The sequence below is a fragment of the Patiria miniata genome, unplaced genomic scaffold (genome assembly GCF_015706575.1).
Source record: "Patiria miniata isolate m_02_andy unplaced genomic scaffold, ASM1570657v1 HiC_scaffold_19, whole genome shotgun sequence".
In the NCBI taxonomy this organism is placed as follows: domain Eukaryota; kingdom Metazoa; phylum Echinodermata; class Asteroidea; order Valvatida; family Asterinidae; genus Patiria; species Patiria miniata.
In genome coordinates this window covers 1,988,153-2,005,615 of record NW_024037057.1, presented here as the reverse complement: position 1 = coordinate 2,005,615, position 17,463 = coordinate 1,988,153, and the positions used below count along the sequence as shown (strand labels likewise).

At 40.7% G+C, this 17,463-nt stretch overlaps 1 long non-coding RNA gene across 1 annotated transcript; it reads right to left on the bottom strand.

Annotated features, from left to right (window-relative positions):
- Positions 1-76: 76 nt before the first annotated feature.
- LOC119726102 lies at positions 77-2,338 on the bottom strand. The gene is made up of 3 exons (XR_005270769.1): positions 2,305-2,338; positions 1,318-1,389; positions 77-152 (listed from the first exon to the last, which is right to left on the bottom strand). It is a non-coding gene; the product is annotated as an uncharacterized LOC119726102 (long non-coding RNA).
- Positions 2,339-17,463: the final 15,125 nt, after the last annotated feature.

The following is a 17,463-nucleotide window of genomic DNA, read 5'->3' as shown; positions in this document are numbered from 1 at the left end:
AATAGATGGATCAAACCAACATTCAAAACAAAATAAGTGGTAGCCTGCTTTTCTGCCCGTATAAATTATATACTTACAACGTTTTCAGATTGTAGAGACCAGTGAATGCATTCTTAGCTGCAATTCGCAATTCTGGTGCATCCGTAATGACCCTGTTGAAAATACAATGAGTAATCTTGTCTTTTATTTCCCAAATGTCGTACTGATTATAATCAATCACACGCTTGAAGCCGTGGAAAGTTGGTCATGTTGTCTAAATTAAAACTTCCCCCAATTTACATGAATGTGCAGATTATTGACATATACATCTTGCGGCATAATAAATATAGCCCCAGTCGCACACTCATGGTGGGGGCTAAGAATATCCATGGTTTACCAAGAATCATCGATAACGATGAACCGTCGAGATTCGTGGAGAAATCGACTTTCTAAGAGTGCACTACGGTTTCAGGACGGATATCCACGACTGTCCTAAGTTTAATCACGAATACACCACGGTTTGTCAAGAATGCGAACGAATTGGTGAAGAATATCGACGGTATTACAAAGAAAAATGACCTTAACGCCCCAGTTGTATGCGATTGGGTCACGGACAACTGGGTTGATTCTCTTACGAATGAGGCATACACACTCGTAGTACAACCTTAGCAGAATCCTAGCATATCTTGGCATATCCGTTGGACATTTGCAACGAATTCGTAGAGATTTCTACCACGAATGAGCTACGAATCTCCAAGAATATGTACGAATAGCCACGAATAACCCTTCGAATTAGCACGGTTGTCATACGGATGTCCCGCGGTTGCACTACGGAAGGATTTTCTTGAAGATTCACCACGGAAGTTTGGAACAGTTTTAAACTCCCGTAGCCCCTCCATGAATACCCAAGGAAGATGACGGATAACTGCGGAGGTACTAATGATGGATACGGTACTCACACGGTTCAACACGAGTTTTAAACCGTGGATATATGTAGCTGCAAACCGTGAATGTGTGACTGGGGCTTTTAGGTCACGGATCAGATATGACAATATGCGGGGTCAAAATGTTTCCACAGGGGGATACTGACCCAAAATGATCCCTTTACGTATGGACGTTATGAACAGGTAGTGTAACAATTGTACCCCTGTTCAAGTTACCGTGTTTTTTTTTCACAATACTGTTTGAAACGAAAATGTTGGAAACTCTTAACATGCACATCTGGTGCGATCAAGATTGGGTCATATCCTACTCAGAACATGTTTACATTTGTCCCAGATGCTCCATTTGATTAACACTATACTTGGATCAGATTGAAATGTTCTATAGTTCACTTACAGCGCTTCGAGGTTCTGGAGTTCACTGAATGTGTCGGCTACTATCTCAGTCATCTCATTCCCGGAAATATTGCTGTACAGTCATTCAAACAAAATATGCACGAAGGCAAATTAGTGCGGAAGATGAGAAACACTGTTAGGTAAAGAGATTACAAGAACTCGATATGGACCACAGAAGGGAGATAGTAAATGCCAAATGTGACTTCACGAGGCTCCAGCCATGACGTAGACCTTGACTGGCATACCGAACAGTCTTATGCTGACATCCGTACTCAACAAGGTTCAAAAGCCATTGTCGAAGTTAAACAGAAATGAATTGGAAGTAACTAACCAATTTTTGGCTTAAAGGTGATACTTGATTTGAAGAGAGTGATGACACTAAACTCCCTATAAAATATGTATTAGATGATGTTCTAAATAGACAATAAATATAAATCGTTCAAAAAACCAGCTCGAACTGGCTCGAGCATAAAGTTGACTCAACTCGAATCAACTCGCCCACAAATTGTGACCTGACTCGACCATAAACTGTGACTCGACTCGACCTTCTTGACCTAATGTCTCGACTCGGATCGTTTCACTTCCTTAAAATGTCTGGACTCGCTTCGAGTCACAACATTTAGTGCAACACTGGCATTAACAGAGCTACAACGTCATGGGGTTATTTGTTTATTTGTTTATTGATATGTGGAACACTTTTGTTGCTTCAAACGAAACAAATTCACCAATGAGTAATCTACTCTGCCTTTAAGAAATAAGAGTAGATTGTAGTTTTACTTGAAGGGACTACAATTCCACTTCCGTCACTGTGTTGCCCTCCTATCTGATGCTATACATGATACAAACTCTGCCAGTTCCAACCTTAAATTTCGAGATAAACAAATGAAAGGTTAAGTGATTGCGATTGCTAAAGTTGCCAGACGTGTCTTTTTTCTCAGGTCATATTTTAATCATTCTTGGAAGAATAATTTCGAAAAATATAACTCACAGATATGTAAGATTTGCCAAGCCGTAGAAGGTTCCCGGTGGGATCTCACGTAGCTTATTGTAGGGGACAGATCTTTAAAATATAAACAAACAAACAAAGTATAATATCAATGATGTTTTAATCGTCGAATATAATGATGAAAGAACTGTCGATTTTGCAAAGATTAAACATTTGCAAGCATCATTGTAGATTTTGAAGGTAGACGTCCGGGAAAGAATCACAACAGGAGACCTTTGGCCTAACATAAAGGTTATTACCACGTCATTTAGTTTGGCGGTCTTTAATTTGGAATAAAAAGCGGACAGACAGTTCTTAACATGGGGTTGGTTTTGTAATTTAACACCTGCATTATTCACCAGAACTGATTAACTGAACTTCAAGACAGGCTTAAATGACTCGCTCTTTGAATATTGATCCAACGGTAATGAATGCGCTGCTCGCAAAAATTCAACGGGCGGAAACACCTGTTATTTCATTTTGTTATATTTTATTTTCATTTGTATTGATTGATTGATGCATTGATTGATGTCTTGATTGATTGATTGATGTATTGATTGATTAATTGATGTATTGATCGATGTATTGATGTATTGATTGGTGTATTGATTGATGTATTGATCGATGTATTGATTGATGTATTGGTTGGTTGGTTGGTTGGTTGGTTAGTTGGTTGGTTGGTTGGTTGGTTGGTTGGTTGGTTGGTTGGTTGGTTGGTTGGTTGGTTGGTTGGTTGGTTGGTTGGTTGGTTCGTCATTCATTTATTCATTCATTTGGGGTTTTTTTTTTTTTGGGGGGGGAGGGGCATATCACTGCTTTATAGGCAAGCATTACACTGATACATGTACATTCTTTGCTAATTGATTAAGTTCCAACAAAAGAGTCGCAGACACGGACAAAGTAAAAATGTGTTTCTTTTGCCACTCCTACTTACAGAGATCGAAGAAGCTTCAATTCTTTGAAAAGTCCTGGTACGAGTTGAATGGAACTGTGTTTTTTTTGCCGGGTCAGCCGGCTATATATATATTGATAAAAAGAGAAAACTGTCGTTGAATGCATTATTAACAAACAAACAAAACAAGGTTGAGTGACAGTTTATATATCGTGCAACTAATCGGTATACTTTTAAAACGGTAGGGACGATTTTTAAATAAAATTAAACCACCATCTTTTCATCAAAAACATTAGTTAAAGTGGTCATAAATTGCCTCAGATCGCACCACAGGGCATCTAAAATCAAACAAAAATTAGGGGCCCTTAAGTTGGCCCCAAACCCAACGCCGTAACTTTTTTGGACACACTTTTTGGGTACCAAAATATTATTTGCCCCCCCCCCCAAAAAAAAAAAAAATAAAATAAAAAATTGTGTTCTGGATCCGCCCTTGACAATGGCATGTACCAAACATGTTGTGTAAGTCACACAAAGGACATGTAATAGGGTGTTGTTTTAATAAAACATACAAACACAAAGAGGAAGAAGACATTCGATGTGAGAGACTTGAAGAGAGTGGGTACAATGAGACGAAGAAGACCTAAGAGTTTTAGATAAGAAAGACAAATAGACACAATGCGACACAAAACCAGAAGAGACGAGACGAGACGATATTAGATGAGACAAAAAAAACCCGAGATATGGTTGAACAAGACGAGAAATGAGACAAGACATGACAACTCAGTTGCACTTTTCAGCTTAGAAATACTCACAGTGCCACGGTGATTTTTGCGATGTCTTGTAGATCATCTGGTTTCCAATCATGTGAACACATTACCTGGAATTGGCCCTTGACGTACGTACAGGAGCAATTGTTTGGACAGCGTTTGTTATCTGCAAAATTATTTTAAAACACACTATGTACTTCTTTGCTTATTGCATTACCCCTTCTAGAAGGATACTTAGTCGTCAATGCACATTCTTTTTGGTAAAGTATCTTTTCACTTTTGTTTTAATGCCAACCTCATAACAGACCGCACCGAACCCCAACCGCTGCCGAAAAGGCGGACAAAAATAAACAGTGCATCTATACATGGTGTCCCATCCTGCCCCCCCCCCAAAAAAAAAAAAAAAAAAACACCGAGCGGCGTACCTTTTTCTGCCTTTGATAATGATTTAGAAGAAATATGACAACAACATTTCCAGATTTGGTCCAGTAGTTTTGCTGTCTATTTTGTGAAGCACACATCTTTAATGTGGGTATGATAACCTAACAATTAACCCCTCTATCAAATTAAGCCAAAGTTGTGGGCGTGGTTTAGTAATTCATCGAGACGAAATCACTCCCGACTTTGTTCCACAAAATAGGCACAGGAACAAAACGTTCTGGAAGGCATCGGGCGATCTTTGTTTCCTAAGCTTTTGCTTTTCACAGAATTCTGCTTGTTTATTGGTATAGGTTGTTGAGTGTTGGGGTGGTGGAGGTACGTAGTTCCGTTGTTTGGTGGGCCCCGTGTATAATTAAAAAGTGTTCTGTTTTGCAAAATAGCGACGTAGCATCCAGGGGCTAAGGGAAATATTAACACGCCCCTATTTTCTCACGAGTACCCTTTTCATGAGTGAATTTTTTTTTATTGCCAAGAGACCGTTGGCATTGTGCCGCCAAGAAAAGCGCCACCTACAGCCTAATCTTGGCGTTTCATTCTACGGTGGCCGGGAGTGACCGAAAGGGGGAAAATGTCTACCTTTCAGCACGGATGATCTAGCAAGTGCCATTTACAAACCAAAATGACATTGTTACGCCACTTTGTTTAATTTACTACATGTACTATACAAATAAGGGATTTATATGAGTGCAATGGTAAGAACAACTCGAGAAGAGCAGATAGAATATTCCATTCTACCAGGCGTTAGCGTACACAATTATTCTTTCCATAGCAAGAACATGAAACATTCATTATTTGTTTCATACAAATACAATTGCAATGAAACTAACGTTTACGGTAGATTGAACCCAATAATTAAACATTGAGCTCATTACATATAACATGATCAGCGCCTTAATGTAAACTCAGATAACGGGGACTTATTCAAGCGAATAAAATGGGGAAAAATAATTTCACACGGATACCATTCTAGTACAAGCATTGGAAACCATAGGCGAAACACCTGGACTAGAATTGGATGCATTATAAAAGTCCTCACCGCATTCCACTTCATCGTCGCCGTGCTCACAGTCAATTTTACCGTCGCAAACATTTTGGAACACAATGCAGGTTTTTGTTCGGCTGCAGTGGTAATCTGATGGGCAGTACACATAAGCTGAAACAATAGAAAAGGATCACAGCTAAAACTAAAATGTGAATTAATTCAGTTGTGTAAAAGTAAACTTATGTTTGTAGATAAACAGAGGGATGTTTCGGCAAACCATTTTGCTGACATCTGGCAAGTACAGTTACAAGAAGAAGTTCCATCCAGGAACTGTACCTCTGTAGATATTGCAATGCGTACAATTGAAGGTGGTGTTCAATAGTAAGTGCTTACATTCTCATAGGCCTTCGAATTGTACATGTTCAATGTGACTTTAAATGACAGGTGATGACGTCATCTTGACGTCACCTCATGGTCATCTATAACACATCCCGGTCTACAACTACCTACCAAGTTACATAACTAAATTACTTCTGTGGAAAAAAAATACTTCTGTAGGCCTATAGGCCTATATTGGCCGAAGAACAAACAAAAATATGTTCAATGTGTGATCACATGACATGTGATGACGCCATCATAACGTCACCACGATGTCACTGAAATTGTCATCTATTACACATCCCGGTTTAGGTGCATACCAAGTTACAACCAAATCGGAACTATAGTTCTATAGATATAGGCCTTAGATAGCAACAAATATTAAGAAGCAAAGTACCAGTCAACATCAGACAATACATGCCGTACTATGTTCACTGATAACCTGTTTAGGATGTTTCCACAGCTTACCACATTCGTCCTCGTCTTCTCCGTTCAGGCAGTCAAGGAATCCATCGCATTCTGCTGATGCTACAAGACACGCTCCCTCTTCGCACAGGAATCCTGACTGCCCGTCAAACATGCACCAATCTGCAGGGGAAAACAAAACACATTTAAATAGTGAAGTGATTGCGAATCTTCGAAAGAGAATAACAAACAAAACACATTTAAGCGAAAAATGACGATGATGTGAGCGAGCAATGACGAGGGCTAACGTCCACTCTAAAATTCGTGGCTCGATTCTCACGAGTGAGAAATAATGTGTTGCAGGTAGAATTAATTAACAACGTTATTTGGAATTTGATCCTCAAACTTAATTGGCTTGTAATTTTTAAAACAAAAATCAGATTTTGCTGTAAAAAAAAAAAATAAGGCCCCAAAAAAATAATAATCGGTCTCTGGTCAGACCAAAGTTCCGGAATCAATGCGGCGACACGTTTTTTTTTTTTTGGGGGCTTTTTTTTTTCAAGCTTGAGTTGTACAGACAAGGTGGGTACTATTTTGCTTTGTTGTGTCCTCGTTATACATTGGTGTCCTCCATAATTTGCATTGGTGTCCTTAATCATTTGCATTGGTGCAATTTCCCCATTCCTTGGTGCTCCTTGGTACAACAATTTGAGGAGGGGCGGCAATAGAGGGCGCTGTTGTAGCTTCCGCGTTAATTTGAAGACAAAAAAAAGGTTGACGCGCATGATAAAAATCGACGCACGCGCTCACCAGAGACCGAGTATTTTTTTTTGGCCTATACTAATTCCTGCGTTACTGTATTTATATTAAAAATGGTATAATTTAAACTACTTTTAGTCAGGCAACTGTTTCAATGAGGAATTGTTTATCACTTCGCATATCGTTGCCTGTTTAACCTCACCGTTTTTAATATTTGATGTAGTTATTTTTGGCAACAATTAAGAGTAAAACATTTTAACTGTTTCATTCGCAATCTGGTTCGTTGTGAAAATGTACAGGTTAATGTAATGTGACGTCAACATAATCTTATTCACCTGACTCCCCAGCTGTTAAATTGATATTGATCAGGTGGAAGTGGAATCCAGTCAGCTGGATGTTAGAGTCGGTCTGGAATCGGACAGTCAGTTCCATCGAAGCGTTAAACATCACGGCGAGTATCTTGGTTGTGGTCCCCGCAAGCGTGTAGCCCACTGGTTCACCCCCGGGGAAAGTGAGCCCGATGACCTGGACCACATCCTCGCCTGCCTCGGTGGAGAAGTCAAGGACACGGAACAGCGTGGCTGGAGCCAGGCCGCGGGAGGGTACGTCCCATCGGCAGTACAGGCCAGACGGGTAGGGCTGCGGATATTCCGGCGACTTGACGTTCACAGCGTCGTCGAGGAAGGTCACGGCGTTGCGGTCGCATTCCACTGTAATGATACAGACCAAACAAATATTTCTTTGACAAAAATATTCTGATTATAGGATAAACTGAATAAAGAGGTCTTGTTTTGAGGATTTTAAGGTGCGTTTCAAACGTCAAAATACATTAAAAAAGTGAATAAAATGAATTAATATCAAATCAGATTATCAAACCTGATAGCCCTATGAAAAAATACAAATCGTAGTTGAAACTCTGAATTACTTCATTACGTCATGCTCAATTTAAAGTGTCAAAATGGAAGCATGTTTAGTAAGACGTACCCTACCCCACCCACAAGAAGCACGCATGAGCGGGACGTCATTACGAACAGAGCGTGACGTCATTACGTATTAGATCAATTTACTCGTCTATGGTAATCGGGAATTGTCATAAAACATACCTTCACGCAGGGCGATCTTGCAAATAACTTGCACAAAATTAACATCAAATCCTGTACTTATATACAAAAAAAAACTACTTAAATCATACAACTGACTAATTTTGTAATAGTCGTAGGTAGGCCTATGCATAATTTAAATCGAGTGCGATTAGAAGGTGATTTGAGAACGTCATTGTTGTTCACAATTTAGTCTGACATTTAACTATTTCAGTTCACAAAAATGTATTTAATGTATGAACTACTTACGGTCAGGACATACTCCTTCGTTGTTCTCGCTGACGCAGATAAAATCCTTGTAGTCGCACAGCGTTTGCCCTGCTTCACAGGAAACTGTCGGGAGAAAGGTTTGGAATTATTTAGTTAATATAAAAAACATAATTCTGTTCTCTTTTTATTTTAACATCAAAAGAACAGGATTTACCTTGATCAGGAGAAACATGTTCAACTCGCAGCGAAAACCCCGGATACTTGTACTTGTCGTCAGAAGAAAACATCAAATACATCGTATGCCCCATCGCAGCAACCCTCGCGGGAAACTTTTCGCTGCAATGAAAGAAAGATGTTAGCGTTGATAGGATACAAAGAACATACACAAAACTAAAATAACGTCGTATTGCATACCTTTAGAGGCTATCATCATTTTACTAACTCTAAACATGTCTTTAAACAAGTTTTGTGAATCGTTGCATGCATGATGCAAAATGGTCAAAGTGGTTTCTGGGAAAAAGTTCAATGTAAGATGAGAACCACTAAAGAAAAGTAATTTAACAAGGTGCACGTCCCACCTTCCTATCCAAAAAAAGTTAGCCGATGATCAATCCCTTTCCAAAAATAGTTTTGAGGCAAACATGGGAAGCATTGTAGGTAGGTCAACTGCCTTAAACAATATACGTGCATTGCGTGAGCACGGGTCGTGCGCACATGGAAAGAACAATTTCAACTCGCCTACCTACACCAACATGATAGCTTTGTCACAATAATCTAAATACGTGATGCTGTCTTGCGGAAATTCCAGTGTAAAAATGGGAGGAAGTGAGTTGACGCCACCCATAAAAAAGCACATATGTGACCACGCATACATCACTGATATCAGAGTGTAAAATTCTAGAAAGCTCATTGGTCATTGTTCGCTGTACACACCGTTGAAGCTACGCGCTAGCGTCATTCTAATTGTACGGGAACCAGTATAACTAATCTCAATTCCATTGTTACGGGAGTGCTAATAATAGTGAACGCTGGCTTCCACGTTTTCTATACACAGATCAGTGATATTGTATCCACTGCGAGAAAGACAAACATCAAATGTCTCCAGTGCGTCGGAGACGAGCGAACTCGTACATCAAAGTTCTCCAAGTTCGTATTTTTATAACTAAACGTGCGGTTTGAAGTAAGTGAACAGTCCTTATTTTCCCGGTATTTTCTTCTTCGAACTAGTGTTGTTAAGTCAGGCTCATAATAAGTCCCCACGAGTCCTCACAAGTCATGTACCATTTGTACAAGTCTAGTCACAACCCCGAGTAAGTTATAAAAACGACATCTCCTAAATTGGTCACCCTGTATACTGACACAAAGTTGAACAAGTCGGCAAGTTACAAGTCTTAGGCTGTTTAAAATAGCTATGATCAAGGCCTTTGTTGATTGTTCATCTCCGGTTACATGTGGCAGGACCCGTTGACTGACTTGTGATTTACTTCAGGTCAGACTTATGAGCATTGTGATGGACACGACTATCACAACGGTCCAAATCCATATATCGTTACCCGCTGAGCTGTAGAATGACGTCCTCCATCGGGGTGAGCCCATTGCCGATCCACAGATTGTCGTAGCCCTGCTCCGTGTCAAAGGTCATGAAAGTCACCATGACACGGTGTCCCCGTGCGGCTTGGAGCAGATACGTACATTTCACTTCGTCGGGGTAGTTGTGCGGCCAGGCCGGGGACGTGAGTGTTACCGTCCCAGTGTCGGTGAGGTTAAAGTAAAGGTCTCCACACGGCCCTATATAATGCAAACGAATATACATGCATTAATATTTAAACAAATATATTAACAAACGTGCATAGGAGAGATCGACAAATTTGAGGCCGCTTCATCGAAGATACAATATAAGTTGATATCAGAGAGTGAAATATTACTATTACATAATAAGAAACGAGCCTCAATGTTATGAGTTATTGACGTTTTGTTCTTTTCTTTTAGCAGATATGCTTGGTCGGTGTCACTTACTGTCTGCCTGAACTGTTTGGACGTTACATTTTGCCTTTCCTAGTTTGCCCGACTGCTTTGACTACTTTATTTATCAACAATAAATAAACTCACCGCAGCTGAATTCATCAGATGCTTCCTCACAGTCGACTGCTCCATCGCAGATTGCATTTTTGGATATACATTTTCCTCCAAAGAGACACTTGAATTCGTCTTGACCGCAGTCCCCTACTCAAAGAAAGCGCAAACTTCGATGTTACTGTTTCAGATTTTGTTTCTTAAACGCATAGTCACTGAGACACATACACATTGCCCGACCTTATGAGTTTTCAACTCATCGTCTAACGTAAAAAAAAACACAAAAAATCATGCCAAATGACTGATCAAGTGACTGATTGACAAACAAACCAATCGAGTTACCCTACAGACCGACCGGTCAAGGACCAAATAACGGTTGTTGGAGATCTTTTGTCCGTGACAAGATGAAGACCAAAAACGCAACACAAATGCATGGCTGTTGGACAATTATTAGACGTTATCTATGTCATTGACAAATCATACTGACGTAAATAAGCGTCACGAGTTAAGTGATGTACCAAAATTGCAATACATTTTCCCTTACTGCGTTTAAACATCAGGACACTGAGCATTGGTGAGAGGCTCCTGGATGGGTACCTTTCTGAGATGCTCTGCTGCAGGCCCGTGTTTCGAATCACTACTTGACCGACCAACATATATGGCAGGAACAATTGGTTTCCATGCATCTCCCTAAAATAAAATTCTAAGATGATATTTTTTGGTATCCCTAGGACATCTGATTAAATAATTGTGATGTTGCCCGCCATAAAAAGCCAATCACTCAATTGAGTTCATCGGGAAAGAAAGATACCAACCGCATCCAACTTCGTCTTCGTACTCTGGGCAATCCACTTTCCCATCGCAGAGAGCTGATGACTCGATGCACGTTCTTCCAGACCCGCATAGCACAAGGTTAGATGAACATTCTGTTTGGGACACAAAACACAACATATATGTGTTCATTGTGTCAAATACCAACGACAAAGGGGTAACACTGACTGAAGTAATAGTAAAAGGTGTTCCGATTACTACAACATTTCAGGAAGTCCAAACTTGACCAATTGAAAATAAATTGACATTTGGGCCAAAAACAATGAAAAATAAGTCTCATTCGGTAATGTATAGCTGTTTCACTTCTGACATCCCTGACAAACTAGAACACTGACAAGAGGTTAATATTGAGCATATTAATCAGTGTTGCACGAGGGCGTTCTCGCTGGCTTTCTGTGCATACAACCCACTCTGTTTACGTGTTATACATTATCTGATTACATAATTGTCCGAATTATTATTCAACGCGGTCATACCTGCTTCAGAGAAGGCCTGAAATTGAAGCCAGAACCCATTGTTTGTGTTCTTCACAAAGATGTAGTAACAGTCCGTGGCCATTATCCACATGTGCGGCCCGCTGGACGTGAGGGTGTGCGGGTACACCGAGCGGTCAGCTCCACCGGGGTGGCCTGGGGATATGATCGTACGAAACCCACTGGAGGGATCGCTGTACCTGTTAACGTAATGTTAATTCGATACAAGACATATAAATGCATGTTCGCGGGGGTCCGCCTGATATTCCAAAGGTTCGATAGTCTGAAGGTCCAATATTCCCAAAAACATGTCCGAAAATGAAAAAAAAGCTTCTTCGTTAATCCGAGCTTTTGATGCGATAGTCCGAAGCTTCGTTGGTCCGAAGGCTAGATAATCATATGGTTAATTAATTGTGTCCAAATTTCAGCATTCCGAATCAAGAGTAAGGTTAATTAGTCCGAAAGTTCAAGAGTTCGAAACGAAAACAAGGTTCAATAGTCCAAAGGTTAATTTAAACTTTTTGATTATCGAACCTTCGGACTGGTGAACCTTAAAACTTTCTGACTAATGAACTTTCTGATTATAGAAACTTCAGACAATTAAGCGTTCACTCTGTTTCTGCAGCATTAATGAGTAGGCAATTCCAATATTAAAACTCATTTTCGCCGTACCAATCTTCATAACATCGAATATTGAAAATCAAACTACTGTGTCATTTCACCTGGTATAGGGTCCGTCACCGAATATTATCAGGCAGCTGGTCGGGTAAGCCACGGTGACCACGATCCGCGTGCCGGCCGGGGAGGACACGTCCCAAACGGTGTCGTCGTTCAGGCCGCGCCGGTCAAGGGAGTAGATACCGGCCTGGGTCAGGTTAATGCGGGACTCTAAATCACCTATCAGTGAAAGTGAGTATCTATTAAAATCTGAAGTCATATTACTGCAAAGATCTGGAATATAAATTGTCTGTGAGGAAAAGTTATTATCTTTCAAACTGACTGTAATAGGCCTACACTCTCAAAAGGCCCTGGTAAGATTTGAACCGGAATCTAGGCCTGACACTTTCAGGGTCACAATTGCTTTTCGGGTCAGAATGACACTTTTGCTAGGTTTTCCGTAGGCTTTCAAGCAGCCCCAGGAGAATAAAAATAAACAATTTGAAAAAGAACGTAGGACTTTGGAGCACTAAATCAAAATATCAGGAGGAATTGTGTGGGCTTTCAGGAATAGTTTTCGCCGAGGTTCAACCATACGTCCACAGTATCATAAGCATCATGTGACATGTTCTGTACTCAACAATACTCAATGCCCCAATTACATTCTAAAGGCTACAGTTGCAGCACTTCTAGTGTGCCCGGGGTCTTCATTGTGTGATTTGTGTCACTATGTTACACTGTTTTGACAAAATCCTATTCACTGATATTTCATTTTTCGGAGTTGTAGGACCGAAATAAAAGAGGAGGAAATAGGAAAAGCTATATGAATACTAAAAATCACAATGAGTCAAAAACGTGTCATGTTGACCCTAAATCGTGTGAGTTTCGACCATGATCAGTGACAGACGAAATGGATCTCGGATGTCCTTCTCGACTTGTTTAACATGCAGGACATAAGACCAAAATGTAATGTAATAATTGTTACAAGTAAAGTTACTAGTAAAACAGGTGATGAGATTGAAGTTTCATAAAATAGCTTGTCGCTTAAAAAAATCAGTAGGGAGACTTGTGATTGGGATTTCATTATACTGCACCGATCACAGCTTCTAAAAGACACGCAAAAAATACAGAAAGAACTTCATGTCTAATCCTGTTTTCGTTTCTTTTTCAGTTTTATTAACGATATTGTACTACATTCCGATTGTTTAGCTGTTTGTTTATGCAATGTTGCGATATAAATGTATCGAAATGTTTGTATAAGTTGTAAATAACTTACCACAATTAAATTCGTCGTTGGCGGCGGGGCAGTGTGAAACTGTATCGCAGACATACATTGATCGAATACAGCTCCCGCCGGGGACGCATTCAATCTCATCCACACGACATCCCCCTGTAATGAATGGTAACCAGAATTAAAAAGAGACTTTCTTAGTAGTGTGTTTAGACGCTGACTAATAAAGACTGAAGTAGTCCCAAACCCTTTGCCTTTGATCACGCACCATTTACACAAGAATGTGGAATTGTGAGCAGCTCAAATGATATGGATTTTAAATAGCCCTGCAGGTTAATCCCATTTTAATGAGGCAACTTCTTTAGTTCTTGTGATACTTTTTTTTCAGAATGTACTAGACGAAATACCCAAAGAACATACTTTAAGAAAGCTTATAATCTGACATCTATATATATAAGAGAGAGTTTAACTCGGCCTCCGAGACGATGTTTGCTCATGAAAGGATCCGAGACCGCGGGCTCCCGCGGCGCCAAAATCGCTCCACGTCCGTGGAAAAATACGGAGGGTGTCTTCCGCCGGGTCGGACACTTCGGGTCGTCCTGATTTTCCCGTACGGACCGGCGATCCTTTTCGTCTATTTTTCGTGACTGCATTTTGCACAGGAATTTTCCGTCGTGTGCGCTTTCACGTTGACTGCCTGGCCGCCCCCTGTGCTGGCTTTTCTGCGAGTCTAGACTGTGCGAGGTCAGCGAGGTCAACGTAGGGGTTTCGTTTACGTGTTCTACTCAGCCGTTCTGCCAAAGCGTTCACCAAATTGTGGTATGGGGTGACCTTGGTAAAATATTTTTTCACCATGGTGCGTGGCCACCGAGTGCCCCTATTCTTTCATATGCTTCGCTTGCCGCCCCTGCGCCGAGTGCAACGAATACTCAGAAGGACTACACATTAAGTATGCCTTGCGCGGTCTGACCAATCGAAAGTCTACACTGCGTAGTATTTCCGGGCTATGCAAAACTGTCGATGGCAACGCGTACTGCAGCCTGCTCCACACCCTGGAAACGAGGTTGGGTCTACGGTGCTCGCTATTTGCATGATTTGAAGCACAAGCATGTGAGTGACGTGTATAGTGCTCTGTTGCTTCCATCGTGTGTTAATACAGCTCCATGCTTCCACCAAGGCTGAGCGTTGTGAGTTCGCTGCCCGCCACATGTGTTGCGTTATAATTTCGGGGGCCTGTCTGGGATCAACGAAGGATCGATGCATTGCTTCAAACATCGCGATCTCAAACGCAGTCACACAAAAAATCAACGAAAATGTGTCCGATCCGGCGGAAGACACCCTCCACATTTTCCCACGGACGTGGAGCGATTTTGGCGTCGCGAAAGACCGCGGTCTCAGATCGTTTCAGGAGCACACATTTCTCGGAGGCCGAGTAAAATTTGCTCTTATATAGATGGTTGACCCAAGTTGAATAACAGTTGACTCGCCAAGTTCCTCGCAGACAGTCTCGCAAATTGTAAGACGTTCAAGTTTACGTTTGTTGAAGAGTCCAATATACTGAAACTTAATTATGACCTTCTTAATCAGCCTTCGCCTGTGTACTACGGCAAGCCTTTCAAGTACGTTTTCTCACAAATGCCACTGCCTCACAAAATGCCAATTTAACAGACCAACGGGAACATTTACAGACTGTTGCCATGGTACATAATTATCATGGGCGTCAATCGGTGGGGGACGGGGAACCCCTCCACCCCCCCCCCCATTTTAAAGTGGTGGAGACTTTTTGGGTCCCCTCCCCCCCCCCCCACTGTTCTTCCCCAAATAACAATTGTAGCTACTACATGTATAATGATTCTATTAGTACTCAGAATAGCTGATTCAATGACACCAAACTCGAAAATGATGTTTAAAAGATGATCTTTTGCTAAAAAAAAAATTGTTTTAGTGGTCAGAAATTGCCTCAGATCGCACCACAGAAATTGCTTTTCTATAACTGCATGTCTTCTCAACTAAATCCCCCAATTACATTCATCTCCCCACATTTTCATCCCCAACTCTACGCCCTATCCGATCTATGATCGGGTAAATCAACGAGGTATCGATGCATTGCTTCAAATATTGTGATCTTTGAACTATGTTGGGTTGGAATAACGAAGAGTGCATAAATAATAATATTGGCGGTTGTTGGCTGTTTGGCCTTGCTTATATTATGGTTGAACCATGCCAACTTGAATAAAATAGTTAAATCGACTTTTTCCTCGCAGGTCTCGCAAATTGTAAGAAGTTCAAGTTTACGTTTGTTGAAGAGTCCAATACTACCTTCATAATGACCTTCCTCCATGATTCAGACTATGTAATTTTATGGTAACACACTCAACATTTCTATTGCAAATGCCACCTTCACGTTTTATTCCATTATGATTTATTGTCAAAACAGTACAATCAGCCTTCGCCTGTGTACTATACGGTAAGTCTTTCAACTCAGTTTTCCCACATTAACAAACGCGACTGCCTCACAAAATGCAACAGACCAACGGGAAAATTTACAGACAGTTATACATGCCATGGTACATAATTATCATGGGCGCGGCGTCAATCGGTGGGGCACGGGGGACCCCCACCCCAACATTTAAAAGCGGGCACTGAATATCGTTTGGTTCCCTACCGCCACTTTTTCTTCCCCGAATAAAAATTGTAGCCTACAATAATATTCTTTTGCTCAGAACAGCTGATTCAATGACTCCAAACTCGAAAATGATGTTTAAAAGATGATCTTTTGTTTTACTATATCTTACGTGGTCAGAAATTGCCTCAGATCGCGTCACCGTAAATTGCTTTTCTATAGCTACATGTCTTCTCAACTAAATCCCCCATTTACATTTAACTCCCCACACTTTCAACCCCAACACAAATACGCCCTACCCGATCTATGATCGGGTAAATCAGCTTGTGATACATAACGAAAAATAAATGAAATGGCAGAAAGGTTCAGTTGTGTTATTATCATTGAATTATTGTTATAGGTTTCCCAGTTATTTTAACACTTGTATTACATGAAATCCCTATTTCGATACTTTAATTTCGTCCCTGAACATGCCCAAGCTCAATTGTTCTTAAATTTGTGAAAATCGTCTTGAGTAGCCATCGGCGTTGAATTGAAAAAGCAAATTCGTTTTTTTGTAGTCATTCGTTTTAGTGATGCTTGTAGTTTCGGAGATTTCACCTAGTTTCCACTTTCCAGCCGTGTCCACTTTTTGCGTGGAATTACCCTTTACAGATATACACAAAACTTGCTTACCGCATCCAAGCTCATCTCCGTGCACTTCACAGTCACTGAAGCCATCACATCGATATGTCTTGTCGATGCAGGCCATATTGGACGGACATTGAAAGTACCCGGTGTCACAGTCTAAGGAAACACAAGAACGGTGGCAACATTTATACTATACTCGGAGGAAAGAATTTCATTGAGGTTAAGGCTGTTGCACTGCTCAATACGAAAAAATAGTCATTTCGAGATTGAGATTTTTATAAGAAATGTGAAAAATATATCCCATTTAACTATTGGTACATGAGGTGAATAAGATGACCAGGTACGGGTGGATGAAGCATCGAAAGTGGGTATGGAGGGAAAGGGACAACAGTTACTTTCCTCATAATAAACAGTGGCGATGCAATTCAAACTTGTAGAGTTACGTTGTGTCGACGTCACGCATCACGATACAGTGATAACAATGTTAGTCACGAATTCAAAATAAACATAGAGGTTACGATGGAATAAGAAAAATATGGAGATGGCTTTCGTTATGGTGTATTACGAATTCATGGATCAAATGGGGAAATGGAACAGAAACGACCAGCGCTAAACAAATATGTTACCATGTGTTTTGTGAACAGTAAACTCAACCTCCATTTTCACCAGGGCCGAGCCGATCCTGTTGTCGAGTGTCACCCACATGGTAC